General features: G+C 35.9%; 1 protein-coding gene and 1 pseudogene across 6 annotated transcripts in view; both read right to left on the bottom strand.

The window, feature by feature from the left end:
• CDKL5 (cyclin dependent kinase like 5) overlaps positions 1 to 27,753 on the bottom strand; it is a 181,650-nt gene that overhangs the window by 81,994 nt on the left and 71,903 nt on the right. Inside the window, exon 1 of one of the 6 annotated variants that reach the window (XM_073227317.1) lies at positions 9,360 to 10,489. The exons of the other annotated variants lie outside the window; for them this stretch is intronic. The gene's annotated coding sequence lies outside the window, so the exon portion shown is untranslated. Of the gene's footprint in view, positions 1 to 9,359; positions 10,490 to 27,753 lie in introns of those variants that run through there. 6 annotated transcript variants of the gene reach the window in all.
• LOC108384798 (gap junction alpha-1 protein-like) lies at positions 1,409 to 26,467 on the bottom strand (annotated as a pseudogene).

The raw sequence follows: 27,753 nt of genomic DNA, 5'->3' as shown, positions 1-27,753 counted from the left end.
TAAAAGCACACATTAGCAAAGAGGAAAAGTCTCAAATCAATAATCTAAATTCTTACCTCAACACTAGAAAAAAATAATAAAACCAAAGCAAGGAGGAAATAATAAAGATAAAAGCAGGTATCAACAACATTTCAAATAGGAAAACCACTGAGAAAATTGAAGAAGCAAAAGCTGGTTCTGTAGGGAGATTTTAAAAAGTTGGTAAGCCTCTGGTTAGACTGATAAAGACAGAAAGACAGAAAGACAGGCAGAAGATAAACACCATCAGTATCAGGAATGAAACAGGAAGAACCCTACAATCCTGTAGCTATTAAAAGGATAATAAGGGACTACCACAAACTTTTTATTCATAAATTTGACAGCTTAGAAGGAAAGGGCCAATTCCCTGAAAAGCACAAACTACCAAAACTTAACCACAAGGAAATAAACAATTTAAAGTCATAATTATTAATTAAACTGAATTTGTAATCTAAAGGCCTCCAATAAAAGAAATCTTCAGGTTCAGATAACTTCACTTGAGAATTCTACCAAACATTTAAAGAAGAATTAACACCGATTTTACACAATCTCTTCCAGAAATTAAAAGAGGAAGAAATACTTCCCAACTCACTTCATAAGGCTACTAATACACTGACATCAAAACCTGACAAAGCCAACTATAGACCAACAGCTCTTATGAACACAGGCACAAAAATTCTCAACAAAAAATACTAGCAAATCAAATCCAGCAATGTATAAAAAGAACTATACACTCATACCAAGTTAGATTTATTCCAGATATTCAAGGCCAATTCAACATCTGAAAACTATCAACAGGCTAAAGAAGAAAATCATATGATCATTATCAATTGATGCAGTGAAAGAACCTGACAAAATGCAGTACCTATTCATGATTAAAAAAAAAAACTATCTGGCAAACTAGGAATAGAAGGAGGTTATTCCCCAACTTGATAAAATATTCACAAAACCCTACAGCTAACATCATATTTAATGGTGAAAGACGAAAGTCTTCTTCCCTAGAAAAAGACAAGAATATCTGTTCTCATCACTGTTACTTAACACAGGATTTAAAGGTATAATCAGAGTCATACACCAAGAAAAGGAAATAAAAAGCATACAAATTGCAAATGAAGGAATAAAACTGACATTATTTGCAGATGACATGTTTGGCTACATAGAAAACCCCAAGGAACCCACCAAAAATCTCCTAGAACTAGTAGATTTCAACAAAGTTGCAGGATACAAGATAAACACACAAGAATCTATTATGCTTCTATATACAAGCAATGAGAAGTACAGAGAGAAATTAAAAGTAAAATACTATTTACAATTGCTCCAAGGAAATAAAAGTCAAAAACCTAGTGAAGTATGTTTAGTATCTGTATTATGAAAATTATAAAATGCTGATGAAAAAAACTGAAGGAAACCTAAATAGAGAAACATACTGTACTCATGTATTAGAAGATTCAACAAGATGCTAATTCTCCCCAAACTGATAGGTTTAAAGCATTTCCTATCAAAATCCCAGCAATTGTTTTGTAGATACAGGCAAGCTTATTCTTTTTTTAAAAAATTTTTAATTAAGGTATGATTGATATACACTCTTATGAAGGTTTCACATGAAAAAACAATGTGGTTACTACATTTACCCATACTATCAAATCCCCACCCATACCCCAATGCAGTCACTGTCCATCAGTGCAGCAAGTTCAGGCAAGCTTATTCTAAAACTGAAATAGAAGGGCACATGACCTGGAATAGCTAATTTTGAAAATACAGAATAACGTGGGTGGGATCACTATACCTGATGTTAAAGCTTACTACAGAGCCCCGTAACAGTAATCAGCTGAATGATAAATACAGATCAATGGGACAGAGCAGACAATCCAGAAATAGAGCCATGTAAATATGCCCAACTGATTTTTGCCTGTAAAAACAATTAATTGGACAAAGGATAGAATTTTCAACAAATGGTGCTAGAGCAACTGGACAGCCATAGGCAAGAAAAGGAAAACAAACATCATAAAAAAAAAGCCCTTCAACCCACATCTCACAACCTATACAAAAATCAGCTCAATGGATCATGGACTTTAAATGCAAAATGTAAATATGTAAAACCTTACCTTTTGAAATCCAAACAAAGAAGAAATGTTTAGGATATAGGACTAGACAAAGAGTTCTTAAACTTACCATCAAGAACACAATCCATAAAAGGAAAAATTGATAAGTGACCTTACTAAAATTAAAATATTCTGCTCTGTGAAAAGACCCCATTAAGTGATTAAAAAGACAAGCCACAAGCAGCTGGGAGAAAATACTTTCACAAGTATCTGGCAGAGGATTTTAATCCACACCATATATATATTTAAAACCTTAAACTCAACAGTAATACAACCAGTTAGAAAATGAACAAAAGATACATATAGTTAACTGAAGAGGATACAGATTCCAAATAAGCACACTCAAAGATGTTCAACGTTAGCCATTAAAGAAATGCAAATTTCACTTATACACCTATTAGAATGGCTAAAACAAAAAATAGTGATAAAACCATATGCTGGTGAATATGTGGAGAAATGAGATGACTCATACAGTGCTGATGGGAATATAAACCACTCTGGAAAAAAGGCATGCCAGTTTCTTACAAAACTATACATTTACTTACCATACATCTCAGCAAATACACTCTTGAGCATTTCTCCCAGAGAAATGAAAACTTATGTTCACAAAAAAACCTGTTCATGAGCGTTCACAGCAGCTTTATTTGTAATAGCCAAATACTAGAAACAACCTTAAAGGCCCTCCAAAAGGTTAGTAAACTGTGATACTTCTGTTCTGTGGAATACTACTCAGCAATAAAATAGAACTACTGGTTCACACAAAACTTGTATGGATCTCAAAGGAGTTATACTGACAGAAAAAAGACAATCTCAAAGGTTATAGACTATCATTCTACCCAAACAGTACTCTTGAAATGACAGAATTATAGGGATAAACAGACTAGTGGTTGCCAAGGGTGAGGGAGACAGGAAGGGGAGGATGTGGTTGTGGCTATTAAAAGAGTGCAAGGGATCCTCATGATAAAAGTGCTCTGTATCTTTTGACTGGGGTGGCCAAACCAATCTACAAAACTGATAGAAATGTGCAAATGCCCACACATGCACACACACACACACACGCACACACACACAAATAATTGCATGGAAAATTGGTGAAATTTAAATAAGGTCAATGGAGTCTATCAATGTCAGTTTTCTGGTTATGATATTCTATAATAATTATGCAAGATGTTATTATTGGGAGAAATTAGTTGAAGAACATATGGAATCTATCATTTCTTACAAATGCATGTGAAACTATATCTCAAGATTAAAATTTTAAAGAAAATCAAGCAAGCAACATGTGAAAATGAATGAGAAACAGGAAGTGAGATTGGCAGTGCCCAATCTGATTCCTAGATTTTAGAAATTTCTCAGTGCCCCACAGAAACACACATTCAATTATTAAATAATTGTGATTATTCCTCATGAAAGGGTTTGTGAGAAAGAAATCTGACTCTTCATTGAACCAAGAGACTGGGTTTTCCAAATGAGACTGTTAAACTGTCAGAGCAAAATGCTCTGGATTGGCAAGCTTACATATGTTTAACCTGTCCCTGCCTTTTCCTTCCCCTGGGGCTCTGTGGGGTAGAAGGAAGCTTCTGACGGAAAAGTAGATTGGCTAAAAGAAAAAAAGGTACATGTTTTTGTACATCTCAGAGGAGTAGGATTACCTGTGGTCCTATTACATATAATCAAGATGCTAATATTAAAAACTTCTGTAACAAATGTCACAATTCAATTTCTAAAAAATCTGACTCCAGTGTATTTTGCTTAGATTAAGATGTACCAATGAAGAGTACAAACGACTAGGAAAGATCAATGCATCCAGAAGCTCTCAGAGGCAGCAGACATGTGGGTTGCTCTCTTAAAACTTCATTGAATAAAAGAACACTCTCTAGTATATATATGATGGACTAGGTCAACACTGCATGCAATACAGCTGAACATGAAGTTTAATATGAAATGTTAAAACTAATTAGTATAGAAAGCTGCTTATGTAGCTGTCATACAAGAACAAAGCATTAAGTTCAACATTTTCACCAATCACTGTGATGAGCTTTAAAAAAGGCAGTTGAAGAAACATATTTCTTTAGTACGTTTTTCAAACAAACTAGTTACATGAGTAATGCTCAAACATCTTTCAACCTCCCGGCATTCCAAATAAAATCTTAGTACAAACATCAAAAAGGCTGGTCACCCCCAAAAGACTGCCATACTACAAGTTCTAAAATAATGTTTATTAAGTAGAATAAAGCCAAGAATTATCAGTTACTACAAAATTTATGTAAGAACATTTAAAAGCACAGCTCTAAGCATTTCTTCTAAAGTTATTCACATTAAGGAGTGCTATTTACAGTAGTAAAATTCTACCATTCAAGCATCAATTATTACATTTCAGAAAAAGGAAATCACTCGTGACATCTTTCAACAAGAAGAGAAATAATAATGAATAGAACCAGTATCCATAAGAGGATGCATTGAGGAGGGCAGGGAGTTAAGGAAAAAAAAAAGGAGTGTTTTACTTTCACAGTAAGAATTATGCAGTGTAAATATATGGCCCACACCACAAAATCCACGAGAAAGGCTCAAATTTGAAAATGCATTATTTTTAAAATCTCAGTTTATGAGTTTATATTGCATCCACGTATACATTGCAAATATCCATCACTTTTTCACATACACTGAACCGTTGTAGGGGTGTATGAGAGAGAAAAAGCCCTTACTTATGCATTACCTTATGTAACTTTTATTTAGAATACGAGTTGTCTGAGCCAACCACTTTAAATACCAACATGTAGTCTGTTAATCCCTCTCTCTTCAACCTCCTCTCCCAGACACCCCCAAAGAACCCTGGTAGTCTACTGTGTGTCTGCTAAGCCTCGAGGCTGAGGTTGTTGAGTACCACTGGAATGTAAGCATACTTTCCACTTACTGTACCTTCCTTCTCTTTAACAATTAAGTAAAATCATAATGCTTTCAAGTATGTGTCTAGATCTCTAGGTCCTTAGGCTGATGCTGGCATGACTAGTGGCTCTGCAGAATGGCTGCTGGTCTCCAATGGCCAGTGCCCAGTAACTAGGTTTCTCCAGATTTCTGCTTATCATCAGGGAAACCAGAAGGCTGTGCGTGCAAGTTAGAAGTGGTGCTTCCTTCCTGCCCCATCTGCTCTTGCTTTCTGCTGTAATCAGCACGGTTTTGCTCACTTCCTTGTTTGTTGTAACTGCAGCAGGAAGAACTGTTTCTGTCTCCAGGAACCAGCTTGTCCCTGGGAGGGGACGTAGTAGAGAGAGAATAGTTGATGAGGGGCTCAGCAGACCAGATGTACCATGCATGGTACTATTAACTCTGTGGATCCTTCACATGGTCTTTATTTAATGCTTTCAAATAAGACATAGGATAGCTCAAGATGATGTTCAAAGCAGGAGACACCAAGGACACCACTAGTATGAGGAAGATGAAGATGCCTTTCTCTGTGGGGTGAGAGGGGAAGCAGTGCACCTGAGGCGGGCAGGAGTCTTGTCTGCAGTGTGAATGGCATGCAGGCTGAATCCACAGATACACCACTGGAATCTGCAGGAAGGCCACCTCAAGACAGACTTGAGGAGGACACTAATGGTATAGGTTTGCAGCAAGCACCCCCGCATTCCCACCTTGCTGTGTTCTCCAGTGCCATACTTGCACTTCCTGATTCTGATTCCCTGTGTGCATCTCCATGCTGACACCATCGGTTCGGGCAACTTTTCAGTTTCTCCTCTTTCCTGTGCAACTTCTCTCCCTTTAGTATCTTGTAGAATACATGTGGTAGATACAAGAGTATGGGGACAGACACAAATATGATCTGCAAGGCCCAGAAATGTACGTGAGAGACTGGGAAAGACTTATCATAGCAGATGTTTTCATAAACAGGCTGCCAAGTGTTTCAATGAAAGGCAAACTGCTCATCATCCCAGGCTGACTCAACTGCTGTCCCCAGTAGCAAGATTTGGAAAATGAGGACTGAGAGCCCCACCTTCCCTCCAGGGGTGGAGTAAGCTAGAACCTTGTCTTAGGAGTTGCCCCGATGCACTCCAGTCACTCACATTGCCTGTTCGCTGCTCCTTCACTTAAAGAAGTAAAGTAGATACACCGAGTGAAGGCACTCCTTGGAGGATGAAGTAAAATGAAAAAATAACTTCAGGCACTCAACACTGTCTAATGTTGAATTAAACATTAGAGTCTGCCACTCCTTGGTACCTTCCTCACTCTTCTTCCCCGTGAAGAAAGACAAGCTGATACCTGATGAAAGCTTATGTGAATGCACTTTCATACATAGTAAGTAAATACTCTTAAATAAGGATGTATATATAAGAATAACAGGACAAGTTACATAAATGGGGAAACAAAACACACATCTGAAAGTCTCCTTCAATTCCAGAATAAAGCAATCTCCAAAGATAAAGACTCAAACACAAAAACTGAATTAAAAAATTCACATGCATATACTGACTGATGCATCTTCAGCCATATTAGGGCCATCATCTCTCAAACAGATAATAATATTCATTTGAGCATTATTTATTCAGCTCCTACTAGATGCCAGGTACCATATTGGGCACTGGTTCTTACTGGCAAGTTAAAATAAAATTCCTGTAATTACGGAACTCACAATCAACTAAGGGAAGCAGATCATTAAAAGCCCTGGTATTATATTAAGACATGATTGTAAGATAAACTATTATTTCACTTATCATTCGGAAAGCAATTAAGCTATCCAGTGTTAAGATATGCCCCAATTTCAGAAATAAGGGAGGTGACTTATCTTAGAATCAGTGAAAATGGCTAAATGAATAAGTGAATATACAATTGCAATTTTAAATAAGTGCCAAGATGGAAACAAGCACTGACAGAGGTCAAGGCAAAGAAACCCAGAAGAGAAGGTGTAGAGCGCCAGGCAGATAATGGAAAAGCTGTTGGGTGGTGAAGGAAGCAGCAAGGATTAAAATCTGAAGGGAGGACGCATTGTGCTCAAGAAGCTCCGAGGCAAGCAGCTCAGTTACCAGATGGCAGGCAGGGGCAGCGCGGCCTGGGACTGCGGCTGGAGGGGCTCCCTCAGGCGTCTGCTTGGTGCCAGCAGAGAAGCCCAGGGGCAGAGAGCAAGGTTATACTGAGAAGACAGCCGGGGATGAGATTAAGGCAGTGGGAAAAATTACTATTGGGAGTTCAGGAGCTCCAGGGGACCACTGAAGGGTTGGGGGAGAAGACAGGATGCAACGAAGGCTTATGCCAGAGCAGTACAGGAATGAGGGCTGTGTGCTGATGGACAGCCAGAGGGTTTTGGGTGACAAAGAGGCAAAGAGGATGTCAAGAATCAGGACTGGTCTTGAAGGTCTCTGGAGAGGGGAACAAATGATCAGTCCTGGCACTGTGGTCCTGAAGGCTGGGTAAATGAAGAGACGTTGTTCCAAGAGTACCTGCCATCCCAGTTAGCAGGAAGTAGCAAGATTGGGACAAAAAAAGAGGAACTGCTGCTCCCCCCTTACCTGCGATTTTGAAGTCCAGCCCCTGCCAACAGAGCCCTCAGCTTACTTATTTACTCAATACCAACCATTATCTTCTGTCAAATTTTTAGCACATGGAAGCTTTATTTTTTAAACTGTAACACTGATGCACTGTGTTCATTCTTGTGGGTTCCTTCTAGGACGCAATTATAATATATCAAGAGCTGTTTGTTTTGTTTTTTTCCAAAGTCACCAATTTAGGAAGGTGGGTGCGACCTGGCATGGAGGACAACACATAACTTGCTGCTCCTGAAGACCTGCTCTTCTTTCTCCATTTCTTCCCGACAGCCTTGCTTCTTTACAAGAAATGTCTCTAAGCAAAAGCCTAAGGAAAGGTTTCTGCCTCTAATTGAGAGCATGCTAGACAAATGAATCTTACCTAAAACTAGACCGCAGCTAACTGATTATTACATGGCAAAAAAATTAATATTTTCAACGAAGCCCTTTCAATGCAGCACCAACACATCATTTTTTAAAACAAAATTTATTATTTTAAGATAATATTCATAATATTTAATATGTTAATTCTTCCTCTTCAAAACAAAAATCTTTAATACCCAAAGGTAGATACTCATTTAATCAATTAGGAAAATTAAAGAGAAGAGTATTTCTTAAAATAAACATGACATGAGTTTGCTAACTAATAAGCAATCTTCAATACCACGCAGCTAATTTGTTTCTTGGTTTAGTGGCAGTTCCTCACAGTAGATTCAGTGAGAAAAATAAAACTTAAAATGAAACGTAAGAAAGGGGCAAGGTTAATGCAATTTGCAATGTCTCATTTGCCCAAGGTTGGTTATAACTGCTGATCAAGAATAAGAACTGAAGCATCCCAAAACACAATCTTTCAGCAAGTAATCAAATTATAAGACTTTGAAGTATACACTGTACTTTCTCAGTTGCTTAAATAACACACTTTAGCCAACTGTCCTCTATCACAAAGATTCTGAAAGTAATCTTATTAAGCTAAAGTCACCAAGATCTATAGTGTATAATAAATACATTCTTCAAGGTTAATTGAAAATAAACCATTGGCTACATAAGAGGCATTTATTCTCACTAGTTTTCCAAATTTAAGCAGTACTTAGCAGAGATTCAAAGTGCCTTAGAAAATTAAGTCACTTCTTCAAAAACAAATAGGGTAAAATGTCAACAATCGAAAAGTAGAAGAAAATAATGCCCGAAACTATTTGAGCATGGTTTCTAGAGTACATCTGATAAAACAAACAAAACCAGTGCTGGGGGGGGGAGGGAGGGGGAGCACAGGATTAATCAGTAATTTTAGTTAATTTAGGTTAAAGTCATTAGCAATTTTCTAGAACTACATAAAGTCCTTAAGTATCTCAAATACTAGGTTCTGAAAAAGTTCTTACTAAGCAGTTTGAAAATATATAGATCTGAGATTCAAAGGAATGAAAATAACCTAAAATGAGTCATCTCAGCTGAGCAAATGGTTCATAAGCTAAGCAAAAGCCTCTTGCTATACATTATTTTTAAACTGGACAAGATATTCCAATTTAAAAATATAAACGTAAGACTTCAGGTTTCCACTCCAACACATGAAGTGCTTGGATATAGTCACTCTTATCCTTACAAGAAAAATCCAAACTGCAAATCAACACCTTTTCTTAGGCTTATCAGAGAATTAAGAACACAAGGCAACTGAACTCCCGAAACCTAACAAAGACAGGCAAATAAAGAGAATCACATCCAAGCTTACCTTGAGCCATGGCACTGCAATAACACACTAGTAAGAAAACTTAAATGGTCATTTTGACAAGGCTTATTAAGTAAGAACTTCTGGGGACTCAGTATTAGAAGGGCCTCTACCCTCTCTTCGGTTTACCTCCCAGAGCCTCACCAGTTCTGATATGAAAATCAAGAACAAACTCCTCCCCTTTTGAGTAAGAGAAAGTAACAATTTTGAAGTAGGTCCAGGGTGAAGATCCAGTAAAAATCTTTTCCCTTTTGGGAAAAGGGAAAGTAACCATTTTGAAATATACCCAGGGGGAAAGTAATAGTTTGGAAATAATCCCAGAATGTTCTCCCTAACAAAGGCCAACACTCCAAGGGAAAATTCACCAGAACCTCATATTATCCTGGGAGAGGAAAAATTAGCCAGCCACAGTCCCTCTAGCCTTCTTGTTTCACCTAAGAAGTGGGGTGGGAAGAGGCTAAGAAAAATCTGTGAAGGTTGCACCACAGGACTCAGACCCACAAAAGACTAAGATTTGGTCCTAAAACGAAAGAGTACTTCCCCTTCCCTATACTCTACCACCATGTCACCAGGGTTCCAGTACAGTAACAGTGGATTACAACTCAAGAAATGGACTCTATTTAAAAAGGAGTTCTCAGGGAAACCCACAGACAATGGGGGAGAAGAGTAAACAAAAAAAGACATGAGAGGAAATTGAAGCCACGACACCTACACCTACAATAATCATTAAACACAGCTCAGCTCCTAGCCAGACTAAACATCAAATCTTATATTCAGGGCCTATATACCTGAGTTCCTATTACCCAATATATCCTATCTGGCTTTTAAAAAATATCAAAAGCCATGCTAAAAGGCAAGAAAAACCAGTCTGAGGAGACAAACCAAGCATCAGAACGAGACTAGGATATGGGGATTGTCAGGGATTATTTCAGATAGTAATTAATGATAGTTATTTTGAATTTCCTATGTTAGGAAAAAGTAGACAACATGCAGGAACAAATAGGTAATGAAAGCATATACAACTCTAAGAAAGAATTAAAAGAAAATGCTAAAAATAAAGAACACTGGAATGTAATGAATATGAGTACTGCCTTTAATGGACTCCTCAGTAGACTGAAGATGGCCAAGGAAGTAGCCAGTGAACTTAAAGATGTTATCAACAGAAACTCCCCAAACTAAAATGCAAAAACAAAAAAATTATTTTAAAAAAGCAGAAAAGAATATTTGAGAACTATGGGACAATTACGGAAGGTGTAACTAGAATACCAGAAGAAGAATGAGACAAAAGAAAAGAAATACTTGAAGGACTAATGGCCAAGAAATCTTCCAAAATTAGTAACAGACACCAAAGCACACATCCAGGAAGCTCAGAACACACCAAGCATGATAATTACCAAAAATTGACACCTAAATACATCATATTCAAACTACAGAATACTAAACACAAAGAGAAAAACATGAAAAAAAGAAACTGTGGGGTGGGTGGGGGCACTTGCTACAGAGAATAAGGTAAGAAGAATATCAACTTCTTGTCAGAAGCCATGAAATAAAATATTTCAACTGTTACATAGAAAAAAAAAACCCTAGAAAGTATTCAGTGAAATTATCCTTCAAAAGTTATGGAAAAACAAAGACTTCCTCAGATAAACAAAAACTGAGGGAACTGTCACCAGCAGATCTGCCTAGTAAAAACGTTCTTCAGACAGAAGGAAAATGATACACCAATTAGATTGTGAGAATGGATTCTAAAAACTCGCTTTAAATATAAAGACACATAGATTAAAAGCAAAGGGATGGAGAAAGATATTCCATATCAACACTAATCAAAAGAAAGCTGGAATGGCTACATCAATTTTAGACAAAGCAGATTTCAGAACAAGGAAAATCACCAGGGATAAAGGGGTACAAAAGAATACATTCTTCAAGATATCATAACAATCCTTAATATGTATGCAGCAAATAAGACAGCATCAAAATACGTGAGGCAAATACTGGTAGAAACAAACAAGGAGGAATAAACAAAATCCACTATAACAGCTGGCGACTTCAACAACACCCCCTTTTCAGTAACTGACAGATCCAACAAGCAAAAGAATAAAGAGTTAAGGATATAGGTGAACTGAACAGTACTATCAATAACTAGATCTATGTGACATTTATATAATACTTCATCCAACAGTTAGCAGAATAAATATTCTTCTCCAGCTCACATGTAAAATTCATCAAGACAGACTAAATTCTGGGCCATAAAACACAGCTTAACAAATTTTAAAGCCTAAAAATCATGCAAAGTATACTCTCACACCACAATGGAGTTAAACTAGAAACAAATAACAAAAAGATAGCTGGAAGAAATCTCAAAATATTTAGAGATTAAACAACACACTTCTAAATAACACAAAGGTCAGATAAAACCTCAAGAGGAATTTAAAAACATTTTGAACTAAATGAAAATGAAAATACAAACCAAAATTGTATGACGCAGCAAAAGTAGTACTTAGAGAAAAGTGTATAGCATTGAATGCATATCAGATCTAAAACCAGTAAGAAGCTAAGCTTCTACCTTTGGAAATAAGAAAAAAAACAACTTAAACCTAAAGCAAGGCGAAGGAAAGAATAATCAAAAGTAACAGCAGTAATCAGTGAAGTTGAAAACAGGAACTCAATAGTGAAAATCAATGAAAACAAAAGCTGGTTCTTTGAAAAGACTGATAAAATTGGTTGGTAAACCTCTATCCAGGCTAACCAAGAAAAAGAGAGAGAAGATACAAATTATTAATATCAGAAAAAGAAAAGGCAAATTATTAATATCAGAACTGAAAGAAGAGTCATCAGTACCAATCACATGGACATTAAAGGGATAATAAGGAATATTATAAACAAATCTATGCCTATAAATTAACTTAGAAAAATGGCCCAATTTCTTGAAAGACACAAACTACTGAAATTTATACAAGGAGTAACAGATTACCTCAATAGGCCCATATTTATGGGAAAAACTCAATCAATAATTAATAACCTTCCAAAAAAGGAAGTCCTGAGAGAGCAGGACATCTGGCTTCTGAACAGGAATCTTCATATGACACATGACGAAAAAGTGGTTTAAAATTGGGTGATGAGAAGAGCAAGAAGACTTTTGTTCAAAAGTGTGCCCGGTGCCATACCATGGAAAAAGGAGGCAAGCACAAGACTTGGCCAAATGTCCATGGTCTATCTGGATGAAAGACAGGTCAGGCCCTGGATTTTCTGGCATGGATACCAACAAGAACACAGGCATCACCTGAGGAGATCACTGATGGAGTACTGCAGAATCCCAAGTACTTCCCTGGAGCAAAAATCATCTTTGCCGGCATTAAGAAGTCATCAGAAAGGGCCAACCTGGTAGCTCATCTCAAAAAAGCTACTAAGAGGTAAAGGTTGGGCACTGCCTTACTTATTACAAAACATCAATGTATCATGTCTTTTTTTATGCATAACATATTTAATCTGATCTCATACACCAAAATTCAGATCATGAATGGCAGATAGAATATTTCTTTTGCACAGTCCTGATTTAAGTAAGACTGGCTTGTGGTTAAATGAGTAAGATCTGCTTTTGGAATTTTGATATCAACTTGGATTCAACAAGTGTTATCACTGTTTTCCCCTTCAAAGATATAATTGGACTTCATTAGTAATGTTCAACTTTTCACAGAGATGGTGAATACCATCTCAAAACCTCTTGGAGATTGGTTTTATATTTACATAAATAACTGGTTGTATTAATATAGTTAAATACTGAGGAAATCTCTCCACTGCCCCCTAGAACAGCAAGAGTCACCTGTGTTCCAAGTTGTGCTCATTAGCCAAAGGCTGAAGATAAGCTGGCACTTATCTTTTGGTCTTGACTATGCCATTTTAATAAAAATTCCATGTACCTAAAATTTTGCCTTTTATTTAATGACAGGCATTTTAGTGTGGTTTATGTATGATATGAAATAAAGAATACTTAACAGTTAAAAAAAGTCTTGTACCCAGATGATTTCATTAGTGAATTCTACCAAGCATGTAAAAAAAGATATTATACCAGTTCTGTAGAATCTTTTCCAGAAAACAGAAGCAGAGGAACACTTCCTAACTCACTCTATGAGGCCAGTATTAACCTAACACCAAAACCAGAAAAAGACAGTAAAGGAAAGGCAAACTACAAATATCTCTCATGAACATAGTTGTAGAAATCCTCAACAAATATTAGCAAATCAAATCCAGGAATGTATAAAGAGAATTCTACACCATGACTATGTGGGATTTACCCCAGGTGTGCAAGGCTGCTTCAACACTACAAAATCATTTCGTATGTCTGCCATCATCAACAGGCTGAAGTAGAAATATCACATGATCATATAAATTGATGCAGAAAAAGCATTTGACAAAATCCAATGCTCATTCATGATAAAACTCTGAGCAATCTAAGAATAGAGAGAAATTCCTCAACTTGATTAAGAACATCAACAAAATACCTACAGCTAACACCATACTTAATGGTGAGAAACTGCATGCCTTCCCACTAAGCTCAGAACAAGACAAGGATGTTCCCCCCTCTCACCACTCGTATTCAACATTGTACTAGAAGTCAGAACTAATTCAGTAAGAAAAGAAATGGTACACAGATTGGGAAAGAAGAAATAAAACTATCTTATTCACAGATGACATGATTGTCTATGAAGAAAATCTCAAAGAACCTACAATAAAGAACTCCTGGAACTAATAAGCAATTCTAGCAAGGTCATGGGATATAAGGATAATATACACAAGTAAACTCCTTTCCTAGTACCAGAAATGAACAATTGGAATTTGAAGTTATGAACACAATACTACTTACAATATCACAAAAAAAGTCAATAGGTATAAATATAACAAAATATTTACAAGACCTGTATGTAAAAAACTACACAGCACAGGAAACTACGAACCTTACGGTAACCACAAGCCTAAAGCCTATAATAGATACACAAAAAATTTTTTTAAAGAAATCTAATCACAATAAACTATATAGCTCTGTTGAAAGACACCAATGATCTAAATAAATGGAGGGATAGTCTGTGTTCATAGATTGGAAGACTGAATTATTATGATGTCAATTCTTCCCAACTTGATCTATAGATACACTGTGATCCTAATTCCAGCAAACTATTTTGCAGATACCAACAAACTGATCTTAAGAATTATATACAAAGAGGCAAAAGACCCAGAATAGCTAACGTAATATTGAAAAAGAATGAGGTTGGAGGACTGACACTATCTGACTTTAAGACTTACTATAAAGCTACAGTAATCACAATAGCTTAGTATTGGTGATGAATAGACACACAGATCAATGGAACAGAATAGAGAGCCCCAAAAAAGACTCAACACAAATACAGCTGATCTTTGACAAAGAAACAAAAACTACGCAATGGAGAAACAAGTCTTTTCAACAAATGGTGATGGATGTCCACATGCAAAATAAAGAATTTGGAGCAATACATTACAACTTTCACAAAAATTAATTCAAGGTGGATCACAGACTTAAATGTAAAATTATAAAACTTCTAAAATGTAACCTAGAAAATCTAGGTAACTTTGAGTTTGGTGATGGGTTTTTAAATACATGCCAAAGGGATGATCTATGAAAGAAAAACTTGTTAAGTTGGACTTCATTAAAATTAAAAACTTTTGCTCTGCTAAAGACATTGTTAGCAGAATGAAAAGATATGCCACAGACTGGGAAGAAATATGTGCATTTGCAGAGTGATGTTACTAAAAATGGCAAAATCGGGAAATCCAGGATGCCATCTTCCCAAAAAAAACAACTAATGAGCTGACAAAATCTGTCAGAATCAGCTTTTCCTGAACTCTGTAACTACTCAAAAACTTAAAACAACCATTGAAAGGCTAGGTGAAGGTGGCAGCTACTTGGTGGTATGAGCACAACGTGCATTTTAAACTACCTACCACACCATATCCACGATGAACAAGGAGACTGGATACAGAAGGTAACTTACTCAACTTGATGGGGCATTTATGAAAAACCCACAGCTAACATCATACATTCTCAATAGTAAAAGACTGAAAGTCTTCCCTCCAAGATCAGGAACAAGACAAAGATGTCCACATTTGCCACTTCTATTTAATACTGTACTGGAAATGCAGGATAAAAAAATCAAAATGTCAAAAATATAATTACCACATGATCCAGCAATTCTACTCCTAGGTATGTATCAACAATTAAAATAAGGACTCAGATACTTGTATGTGAATGTTCACGGCACTATCACACTAGCCAAGGGTGGAAACAATCCAAGCACCCAGTAATAAATCAATGGATAGATGAAATGTGGTATATACATACAATGGAACATCATTCAGGATTCAGGTATTAATATTATTCCTATGAAAAAAGAATGAAGTTCTGATATATACTACATGAATAACCTTGAAAACATTATGCTAAGTCAGAGAAGCTGGGAAAAAGGACAAATTGTATTATTCCACTTCTAGAATAGGCAAAATCACAGAGACACAAAGTAGAAGTTACTAGGGGCTGGGGGTAAGGGAAGTTACTGCTTAATTGCTACAGAGTTTCTCTTTGGGTGATGAGAAAATGTGGAAATATATAGTGGTGATGGTTACACAATATTGTAAATGCATCCAGTGCCACTGAACTGTACACACAGAAATGGTTAAAATGGCAAACTTTCTGTTTTATATATATATATATATATATATATATATATATATATATATATTTTACCACAGGAAAAAAAACACAGTAATGTTGCTATATGCTATCAACTAACAACCCAAAAAGGAAATTAGAGAGCAATTACATTTACAATAGCAACCAAATGAATAAATACCAGGAATAAATCTAACCAAGGAGGTGAAAGACTAGTACACTGAAAACTACAAAGCATCGCTGAAAGAAGTTAAAGGAAACTTAAATAAATGCAAGGTCCCATGTTCATGGGTTGGAAAAATTTATACTGTTAGGACAACAACACTATGCAAAGTAATCTACAGATTCAGTGCAATCCCTATCAAAATGCTAATGGCCTTTTTTTTCAGAAATGGAAAAGCTAATCCTCCAATTCATATGGAATTGCAAAGGACCTTCAAGAGCCAAACTGAAAAAACAAAAAAAAAGAAGTTGGTGGACTTCCACTCACCGATTTCAAAACGTAATGCAAATCCACAGTAATCAAAACAGTGTGCACAAGGCCAAAGGAATAAAACTGAGAGTCTAGAAATGAACTCAAACATCTATTCTATAGCATCTGAATATCAAATAGGGTGGCAATACCAACAAATAGTGAAAGAACTGTTTCTTCAAAAAACAGTGTTGGGACAACTAGGTATCCACATGCAAAAAAATGAAGTTGGACCCCTACTCACATCATACAAAAAAATGAACTTAAAATGGTAAACATAAGAACTAAAATTACAATATTAATGAAACAAGTCATAAACCATAATGGCTTTGGGTTTGGCAATGGTTTCAAGCAATAAAGGGGAAAATAAAGGTAAATTGGACTTCATCAAAATTAAAAACATTTTGCATAAAAGGACACTGTCAAGAAAGTGAGCAGAAAACATACAAAATGAGAAAAAACATTTGTAAATCATATATCTGATAAAGGACTTGTATCCATAATATAAAAGAACTCTTACAACTCAACAATAAAAACAACCTAATTAAAAAACAGAGAAATGACTTAAATATATATCTCTCCAAAGATACACAAATGGCCAAGAAGCACATGAAAAGAAGCTCAACATCACTAATCATTAGGGACATGCAAATCAAAATCACAATATGATACCACTCTATGTCCACTATGATGGCTACAATAAAAAATTTAAGGAAGCAAGTGCTGGCAAGGATATGGAGAAATTGGAACCCTTGTACATTGCTAGTGAGAAAGTAAAGTGGTGTAGCCATTGTGGAAGATAGTTTTGCTGTTCCTCAGAAAGTTAAAACAAAGAATTCCCGTATTACATAGGATTTCCACTCCTAGGTTTATACCCAAAAAGAATGGAAAACAGGGCTTCAAACAAACCATGTACATGAAAGTTCACAGCAGCACTATTTACAATAGCCAACAGGCAGAAACAACCCAATGTCCACTGACAGATGGATACATAAACAAAATGTGATGTATTAAAATAATAAAATATTTGGTCATAAAAAGGAATGAAGTACTGATACAAACTACATGCAGATGAAACTCAAGAACATTATGCTAGCTGAAGAAGTCAAACTCCAAAGGTCACACATTGTATGTGAAATATTCAGAATAAATCAAGAGGCAGAAAGCAGACTGATAATTTCCAAGGTGGGAAGAGAGAAAAATGGGGAGGGCTTAATGGGTACTGGGCTTTCCTTTGAGGTGATGAAAATATTTTGGAATTTGATAGAGGTCATGATTACAAAACACTGTGGATGCACTAAATGCCAGTGAATTGTACGCTTTAAAATGGTTCATTTTATGTTATGTGAATTTCACCTCAATTTTTAAAAAATAAAGATGGGCCTAAAATGTGGCTTAATTCCTGGTCCTACCACTTAATAACTTGTATTCGCCTTCAGGAAATTAACCTATTTGAGCATCAGTTTCCCACAGGTTAAAGGAAGGAAATTCTAACTTTTATAGTTGTTATGAGGATTTAAAGAATAATGAAAAGAAAGCATCTAGCACAATGCCTGGAAGTTAAGGGGTACTTAAAACATAAATTACTATTCTTCTACTAATTTCTCATTTATGTCTACTTAAAACATAAATTACTATTCTTCTACTAATTTCTCATTTATGTCCACTTGAATTGTATTAGGAAGATATCTCATGCTTTTTGTCTCAAAGGAATTTTACTCTTCATATTTGTGAGAACGTCCTTCTCTTGAATTCAAGTTAGCTTTCACAGTCTTAGTGAAGACCGTTGTCTTCTTTGTATTTCTATTTGGATGGAAAGGGAGCTATTTGGGCCAGTGATGGAACAAAATCATGACTAGATTGTATGTGTCTCTATATACCCAGTCCCTAGCAAAGTTCCTGTTTTGACGGTGATACGCAAAAGTAACCGATACAAAATTTTTTATCCAACCATTCAAAGGATTTACCCAAGTCTAGCTCAAGAGTAAAGTAATTTTCAGTGTGAGTTCCACACTTCATTAACTCTATTCAAGCTCCAGAAGCACCAAGGGCAAGGAAACAAACAAACTGAGATCATCAGTCCACTGAGGCCACTGTGATGTTTCCACTGTACTCTCCACGGTAGGGCTTTCTTAACATCAGAAGCCCACAAACTTTTTCTGTCAAGGGTCACATAATAAATATTTTAGGCTTTCTATGTCATACAGTCTCTGTCGCAACTACTAGATTCTGTCATTTTAGTGCCAAAGCTTCCATACAGAATATTTAAATGAATAAGTGTCCTGTTCCACAAAGTTCCAACAAAACTTTATTTATAAAATAAGTGGTGGACCACATTTGGCCCACGGGCAATAGTTTGCCAACTCCAGATCTGCACTGTCAGGGCAGGCTCTTTTGCCCATGCTAATAAGGCGGGCCTTAAAGGAAATGACATAGGCCACAAGGACCAAATTTCAGCTGTACCATTTGGGGAAGGTTCCTCAATTCATCAATACTACACCTAGGATTCTGGGTCCTCAGACATTCAGAGGTAAAGGTTCTCAGATATACCTTTCTCATTCAACTGTCCTCAGCTAATAGTGCTACTTCCTAATTCTATTCGCATCTTTGTAGTAGTAGAGGCTTTTGTTTGCGGTCTGACCTTATTTAAATAAGGAGGAATGTGCACCCCTATGTTTATCACAGCACTATTTACAATAGCCAAGAATTGGAAGCAACCTAAATGTCCATCGATAGATGAATGGATAAAGAAGATGTGGTACATATACACAATGGAATACTACTCAGCCATAAGAAAAGGGCAAATCCTACCATTTGCAGCAACATGGATGGAGCTGGAGGGTATTATACTCAGTGAAATAAGCCAAGCGGAGAAAGAGAAATACCAAATGATTTCACTCATCTGTGGAGTATAAGAACAAAGGAAAAACTGAAGGAACAAAACAGCAGCAGAATCACAGAACTCAAGAATGGACTAACAGGTACCAAAGGGAAAGGGATTGGGGAGGATGGGTGGGTAGGGAGAGACAAGGGGGAGGGTAGATGAAGGGGGGTATTAAGATTAGCATGCATGGGGGGGTGGGAGAAAGGAGAGGGCTGTACAACACAGAGAAGACAAGTAGTGACTCTACAACATTTTGCTATGCTGATGGACAGTGACTGTAAAGGGGTTTATAGGGGGGACCTGGTATAGGGGAGAGCCTAGTAAACATAATATTCATCATGTAAGTGTAGATTAATGATAACAAAAAAAAAAGCAGTTCCTGTGTGGTGACCTCCAATGAGTTCTACACAATGGTATAAAGGGCATATAAAAGGGTAGGCAAAGGATTTGTTTGTGCTTATACAGAGGATCAAAGCCTAATTTGGCTACCCTGAAAATGAACTAAGATATGATATGAAAAAGAACTTCCAACATCAGCACTCTCTGGAAGACTCATGCCAGAAGATGATCATCAGAAAACCCCAACAAAGATCCACGTGCTGCTACAGGTGTAGATGCAGTCATCCCACCGGTTCCTGGACTTGCCATGGGAATGAAGAAGGAGATATCTAAGCTGGCCTGTGCATACAGTAAAACAACAAATTTGACTGGACCTACACTGTTGGAACTCAACCAAGAATTAGAAGTGCAAATTGTAGCGCTCCAAAATCTTTCAACTACAGACTATTTACTGTTAAAAGAACATATGGGATGTGAACAGTCCCCAGGAATGGGTTGTTTTAAATTGTCTGATTTCTCTCAGACTGTTCAAGTTCAGTTGGACAATATCCACCATATCATAGATAAGTTTTCACAAATGCCTAAGGTGCCTAACTGGTTTTCTTGGTTTCACTGGAGATGGCTGGTAATTATAGGTATGCTTTGGTTATGTAACTGTATTCGTATTATGTTAATGTGTATGCGCAGTTTAATTAGTAGTTTAAAACCTATACATGCTGAAGTTACTCTACAAGAAGATATGTCAAAGAAACAATCAATCTTCCCATGTTTTCTTCCACCTGCAACTTCTATAGCTTTTCTTCTTCCTTCCTAATTACAACCCCTAAATAGAATTCGTGCCTCTTATCGAATTTACCGTGTATCACAATTCTTCCAAGTGGTAAAGATACCTCAAGACAAATGCTGGGCATAGAAGCCACAGGGCATAAATATGCAAAGAAGTAAAAAACTAACCCTTTCAAACAATAAGGCTTCTCTCTCACTTACCAACTTTACATTTCCCTGTATGGCCCCGGAAGATGACTGGTTAGCCAGAGACGGGTAAGATTCCTCAAGGGAGGAACAACCTAAGACAGGCACAGTCGCAGGAGGGTCATCAGATGAGAAATTGGGGATCAACAGAGGTGAGGCTTAGAACCTCCCCCCCCCCTCGTTCTGAGAGAAATCTGCTGCATCCGTGGATGTCTTATTGCCTTTGTCTAGCTTGGATTAACACATAGTCTACAGGCACACACCTGATCATCTACAATTGCTCTCTTACAACACTAAACTATGTTTTCTACCTTTATCTTGCATCTACCTACCACTTTACATTTTATTAAAAATAATAATAATAGAGAAATGTGGTATCCACATATAAATCAAGTATAAAAATCAAATGAATATTCATATTTGAACTGTTTATAGTTCATAATGCATGATCAAAACCAAAAGTTTCTGTGATGAATGCCCTTGCACTATTCACCATGTAACTTATTCACTATGTAAGAATTTGTTCTCCATGTAAGAACTTGTTCGTTATGCTTCAGAAGATTGGAGACTGACAAAAATTAGGCCTGGGGTGGATTAATAATTATACATTGAACATTGAGTCCCCTATACAGAATTTTATTGTTGTTAACAACCATTTGATCAATGAATAGGAGAGATGCCCTCACAAAAAAAAAAAAAAGTACACACTTCCAATTGTAAAATAAATAAGTAACCGGGATGTAATGTATAGCATAAGGAATATAGTCAAAATATTGTAACAACTTGGTATGGTGATAGCTGGTACCTAGAATTATCATGTATATAAATGTTGAATCACTGTGTTGTACACCTGAAACTTATGTAATACTGTGTGTCAACTACCCTTCAATAAAAAATAATTATCAAATAAATAAATAAGGAGGAATGTAATAATGAAGTAAATAATATAATTAATCCCATATATTGTTTCTCATTGTTGGCTTACCTCTTTATAGGGGTCTGGAAAATACTTCTCTTTTTTTTTATTACTGACATGATTTTTTTCCTTAGTAGGCTTTAGTGGAGAATTCATTGAAACAAATGAGAAAGGTTTCATACTATCATTTCAACTGCAATCTTCTCTCAAATTTTCCTCTCCCCAACTGTATTTTAAGCTTCCAGACCAAAGAAAACATGATCTTTTAGCTGTCAATTTATATATGCTAGACTAAATTCCTCAAAAAAATTTTACAGCATATCGACTTTTACAGAGCAAGTGCCTAGCAGAGTACCTGACATTTTGTAGGCATCAATACATTTTTCTTAAACAGGTATTAGGTTGAATTTTACTTTATAATGCTATACTAGAACATAGTACTTTAAGTACAGGAGGTAGAATTATATTTTGATTTTTTAAATTAAAATGCTTAAATATATGAAACAAACCTTTCAGAAACAATGAAGCTCAGAAGTATCGTAAAATATGAACTATAACTTCTAATAGTATTTTAGGGCTGGATTACCTTTTATATAGAATTAGATCACTTGCACTACTTTCCAGTCACTGGTTTCAACAAATGATAAAGAGTTATGCTTAACTACTTAAAAGTACCCACTCTGTGGACATTTGTTGATCAGTTCCTTTTCTTACATTACTAGTGAATATATATATTCAAGCCTGTGTAGAGAAATGATTCATACTCATTTTTGCTCCTGAAGTTTTGACGAAAAGTCGCATTAAAGTGCTAGGATAAATCCCTTAAGCACAGGCATTTATCAGAGACTAATGAAATTACTCATCTTAAGAAGGTGTACAAAGAGTGTTCTCTTCTTTGAACTAATTACGTGTTTTTTTTGGTATCATTAATCTACAATTACATGAGGAACATTATGTTTACTAGATACCCCCTTCACCAAGTCCCCCCCACATACCCCATCAGTCACTGTCCATCAGTGTAGTGAGATGCTGTAAAATCACTACTTGTCTCCTCTGTGTTGCACAGCCCTCCCCGTGTCCCCCCACATTATACATGCTAATCATAAGGTCCCCCTTCTTCTTCCTCCCACTTCTCCATCCCTTCCCACCCATCCTCCCCAGTCCCTTTCCCTTTGGTAACTGTTAGTCCTTTCTTGGGTTCTGTGATTCTGCTGCTGTTTTTGAACTAATTATGTTTTTATGATTATCAAAAAGGAGAACTGTAGTGATGTGGTAGGGGGGTAAGGAATGTGGTGATCATTTAAGAATTGAGTCACTGCAAGAAGGATGAATGAGGTAAAGTCATCTGTGTAGAGAAGGCATGCTGAGCTAGTACTGGCTCATGCTAATATGACCATTCCCTTATCCCATTTACTAAAAACCAAACAAAAAACAAGTCCAGATTAGGGTGATGAGGATAAAAGCACTAGGAATCCTGCAAAAGCCCAATTCTTTTGGTTCCTTAAATAAGTTAGACCTAGAAAGTGACATGAGCCATCATTTCTTTTGATATAACAGGACAACAGAAACATGGGTGTAGTTTTTCCTACATCAACAGACTAGCAGAATCTGAAATACAAAATACTGTAATATATACAAAGAAGTAAGATTTTGGTGAGACCTTTGTAGTGTTCCAGACTATTCTACAATTAACTGGATCAGCAAGAAAACTGGTCAAGAGAGGAAACTGTACAAAAGTAATGATTCTATATGAGTGCCTGTGTAATAGGAGACAGATGTTTCCCCCATTAATGATTCCTGCTATCTTTGCTCCTGACGAAAGTCCAGTTTAACATTGGCATCTCATTAAGCTCTATAACCTGCAGTAAATTAATGTCATTTAGGAGAGAGTATTACTTTAAAAAATGATTATGGTGAAATAATCAATTAATACTGAAATATTTCCAGCTTCTTGCAGTCTTTATTAAAAACCCCAAGCCTCTATAATTTTCTTTAAATGGTATGTAAATTTTGCACACAAAAAGCAAGAACTCTCTTATTATTTAAATAAGGAGGAATGTAATAATGAAGTAAATAATATAATCAATCCCATATATTGTTTCTCATTGTTTACTTACCTCTTTAAGTTTTGTTTTAAAAACCTCAATTCACATGTACAACCTCAAACTAAAAATGTTTTTAATTTGTTTTTATTTAATGTGGAAAAAAACTGAGACAAAATTTGTGTTTCAGTCAAAAATAACTGTTTTTAGATGACAGACTATTAGTAATCTGTTAAATTGGTGATGGCTCACTGGCTTTTCCTTAAGTATCTTCTTAAAATAGTTTTTTTAAAAAAACAAAAAAGTGACCAAATTATCATTCAGCTTTTTGGTAGAAAACAATATTAATCCGAAAAAGAAAAAAGGAATTACTAAATCAAAATGTCTAATGCCTGCTGAAAATGAACCCTAACAGCAAAAGACAAATTGTGAACATTAAGTAATAACAAGTAGTCAAACAATGCCTTTCAGTAGGGGAATATGAGTATTCCTGACTAGAGAAGAGTTAACCAAGTCTACTGTTCCTACTATGATCAATCTCAATTTCTCAACTATCGAAAGAGAAAAATGGCACAATCCAGATCTTCTCTATCTACTCTCTCCTTAACCTCTTGCAATTTGCCATTCAATGTACCATCTCACTTAAACAGGTATTATTCATGGCACTATTCGATGGATTTTCTCAACCTTCAATGGATCTTTTTATGGATCTTAAGGATTTTAAAACTGTTGGTGAATACCATTTTAAAAAATATTTCTCTGCTTTCAAGACCTCTGCCTCCCTCTCCTTTGCAGTCTGACCATTTTAAACAGTCCCTTCACTCTGCTCTGCACTCCCTTTTGGAAGGTTCATAGCACTTCACAGTTCCATCTCATGCTCAAGTTAGCTTTGAGGCACTAGATCAAAGCCTGGTTTCATACTTTACCAGCTATATAATCTTGGCCGTTACATAACCTCTCTATGACCCGTTGCCTCATCTGTAAAATGGGTATGAATATGGTTACTGTGGGGAATAAACATAAAACATCTAGTAGAGTGCCTAGCATATGGCAGATGCTCAATTTGTGGTATTTATTAATAGCAGGTTTGGTATTCTGCCATCTTATTCCTTATTATGAAAGTCAAACTCATTATTTCTCTCCCCAAACTTATACACCCTATAAGTTTTTCAGTCAAATAATACCAATGCTTTTTCAGTTTACCACAAATTCATGGGATCATCTTTAATCCTTTGGCAGGGACCTACTATTCCACAACAGCTCTCTACCATGTCCTTCTTTTTTGGTTCTGTAGTTTAAGGCAACTTTATTATTTATTGAATACTATAGGCTGTGCCCCAGTACTGGATTCTTCACAGCTTTGTATAATTAGCTATCTCAAGAGCATAGGTCACCAACTATTTCAGAACAAACAAAAACTTCTCCTAAGTCAACCCCAACCACAGGATGGGAACTATATCAATCACTACTCCTGGGTCCTGGGCTCAATGAGCATGGCCCTCTAACCTCTCAGTCAGGCAGCATGACCTCTCTTGCCTCAAATTCTAAACACATCTCCCTATTTCAACTCCATTTCATTCTCCCTACTTTGTTGTGAGGATGACCTCTTTGGGCTTCTACAAAGACAAGTGTGCTGTACAATATCCCTTTCGTAGCACTAAAAAGCAGACATACTAATAAAAAGAAAATCAGCAATGCGTATCTGGAGGGGAAAGGTTCAAAACAGAACTTCTTTCACATGGGAGTAGTCATAAGAAGCATAAATAGCTCAACAGTTATTGCTAAAAGTTTTCATATACATGTCAATGTGCATCTATAACCATAAACAGAAGTTGTCAAAAAGAGAGTAATTACATTTTTCTTTTTTAATTGGATAGCATTTAATTCAGCAAATTAAGTCATATGGTCTTCGGCCTCGAATAACCCAACATCATATTGTATTCACAAAAGATAAAATATATCAATTTATAAACATGACCTCTAAATTTCTTGCAACAGTCCACAGAGTAAAACACTGACTTTCTTTCATACTTGCTCAAATATATAATATGCTAGGAATTATTTAATACCCACAGCTAACCTTCTCAAAAAGATCAAACTTATGGACAGGTGATCACACAGACCTGATTTATACATTTTTATAAGCATTCCATTAAATTTTAAAAGGTATGCAAAATATATGGGTGTGATTATTTTACATATAATGAGTACAATAGGGAGAATTATACCCACTTTTAACTATAACATGAGATTTCATAGTAATCCATCTGTTTGATCTGAAAGGGTTAAGTAAAGCGTCAAATTCTCTATTTTTGGATAATGGGGTAAAGATTTGAAAGTCTGATTCTAGCTGAAAAAGGCTATACTATATAACAAGTCTAATGACTAAACAGCTGCAGATTCTAAAAAGAGTTTTTGTATTACTCTGAGTTAGGCACTAATTTATGCTTTAAATTTTCGTTCCAGTGATATCTTTTTAGACACATGAAAGGAAAAAGCAAAAAATACTTAAGAGAGCTAGTCTGTGAGTACCTCATTTAATGTAGGGCAATAAAAAGAAAGGTGTTTTAGATGCAATCTCATTTGCAGCAACCTCACAGGTTATCTTTTTAACTATTGTTCTATCTCTTCAGACATACCGTAAGCCATAGAGCAAGAAAACTAGTTTCCTCATCCTTGTAACTTCCCAGTCCCCTGAACATGGCCACTAGGACTCGGAGTTCACATTTAGAGTTGCTTTCTCCAGAGCAGAGATTCCTGTTCTCATCCACTTTCACACTGGGGTCCATCTTGCTGGCACTAGCAGTGTGCATTTATGAGAACCAGGTCCAGGTAACAAGTCTATCTTAACATACAAGTAAACCAGATGCATGGAAAGATAAAAACAGTATATTCAACTAATACACTTTATTTTTACAAAGAAGGTGGAAGATGCGCTTAGATAAGGTCAAAAGAAAATATAGGGGAAAAGATCACAGGAAGAAGTGTGACAAAGACTGAGAGCAAACACTGTTGGAAACTTCACATTATAGATCAGAAATCCTTGGGTGTTAAAACTCCAGAATGAAGATTAGGAACTGAGACTTCTATTTGCTATGTTGTATAAACAAAGCCATGGTACAAAAGGAGGTATTTTGTTCCTGAAAGAATCAAATTTAACTTGAAAACTAACAACCTATTTACCGTGAGTGGTACCTACCCAGGAATATTTTTTAAGTTTCAGAATATTTATTGTAACTCAAGGCAACTTATTAAAAGCACAGAATTTCACTATAGAGCTTTCCATTTGTTTAATTTCAAAATGAGGTGATATTTCTTAACGAGGTATTCAGGCACTAAATTTATTTTGATTATATTTAATTTATTATCTTTAATTCTTAATCATCTTAAATCAAGAACCAATAGTTTTTAAACCATTTTTTGAGAATTTACTGGAAGAGATCTTCAAATAACTATTACCAACATAAAATAATTCAAGTCCTGAATTCAAAAATCATAGAAAATTCACTGAATTAGAGAGTTGTGATCTAAAACCCAAAAATACATCAAATGAATGAAGTCTTAAATCCAAAATGCAAATAGCATTTTTTACAATAGGAAAAAAAAAGTAAACATAGAAATTATATCATCTTTCTTTACACACATACGTTACAATAGGAAGATGGGAGATTTTAAATTAAACAGTTTGTCTCAATTGCTAGGCTCATTTCAGACATAAATTATATCATTATAAAATATCACAAAAAAACTTTAAACTTTGTCTTACTAAATCATACACGAAATAGCATAGGGCCAGGTATTTTAAAACACTAGGTATACCATAACAGAAAGACATTTAATCTAAATTTTAAAATTGTTACAGCTTCAACACTTGACATCTTAAAAGTTAGCCTCTAAGTAAAACATGTTCACCAACTAAGCAACAGCTATTGAAACTTGAAATAACTTCTCTGAATAACTGATGGCTATACAAACCATATAATAAGATTCATCTCAAGGCTGTTCAAGGATGATCAACTACAGCCAATAATCATAATCATACACCTATCTCAAGCCCTATTTCATAACCGAACAC

The sequence above is a fragment of the Manis javanica genome, chromosome X (genome assembly GCF_040802235.1).
Source record: "Manis javanica isolate MJ-LG chromosome X, MJ_LKY, whole genome shotgun sequence".
NCBI classification, from domain to species: Eukaryota; Metazoa; Chordata; class Mammalia; order Pholidota; family Manidae; genus Manis; species Manis javanica.
This window is presented reverse-complemented; position numbering and strand designations above follow the sequence as displayed.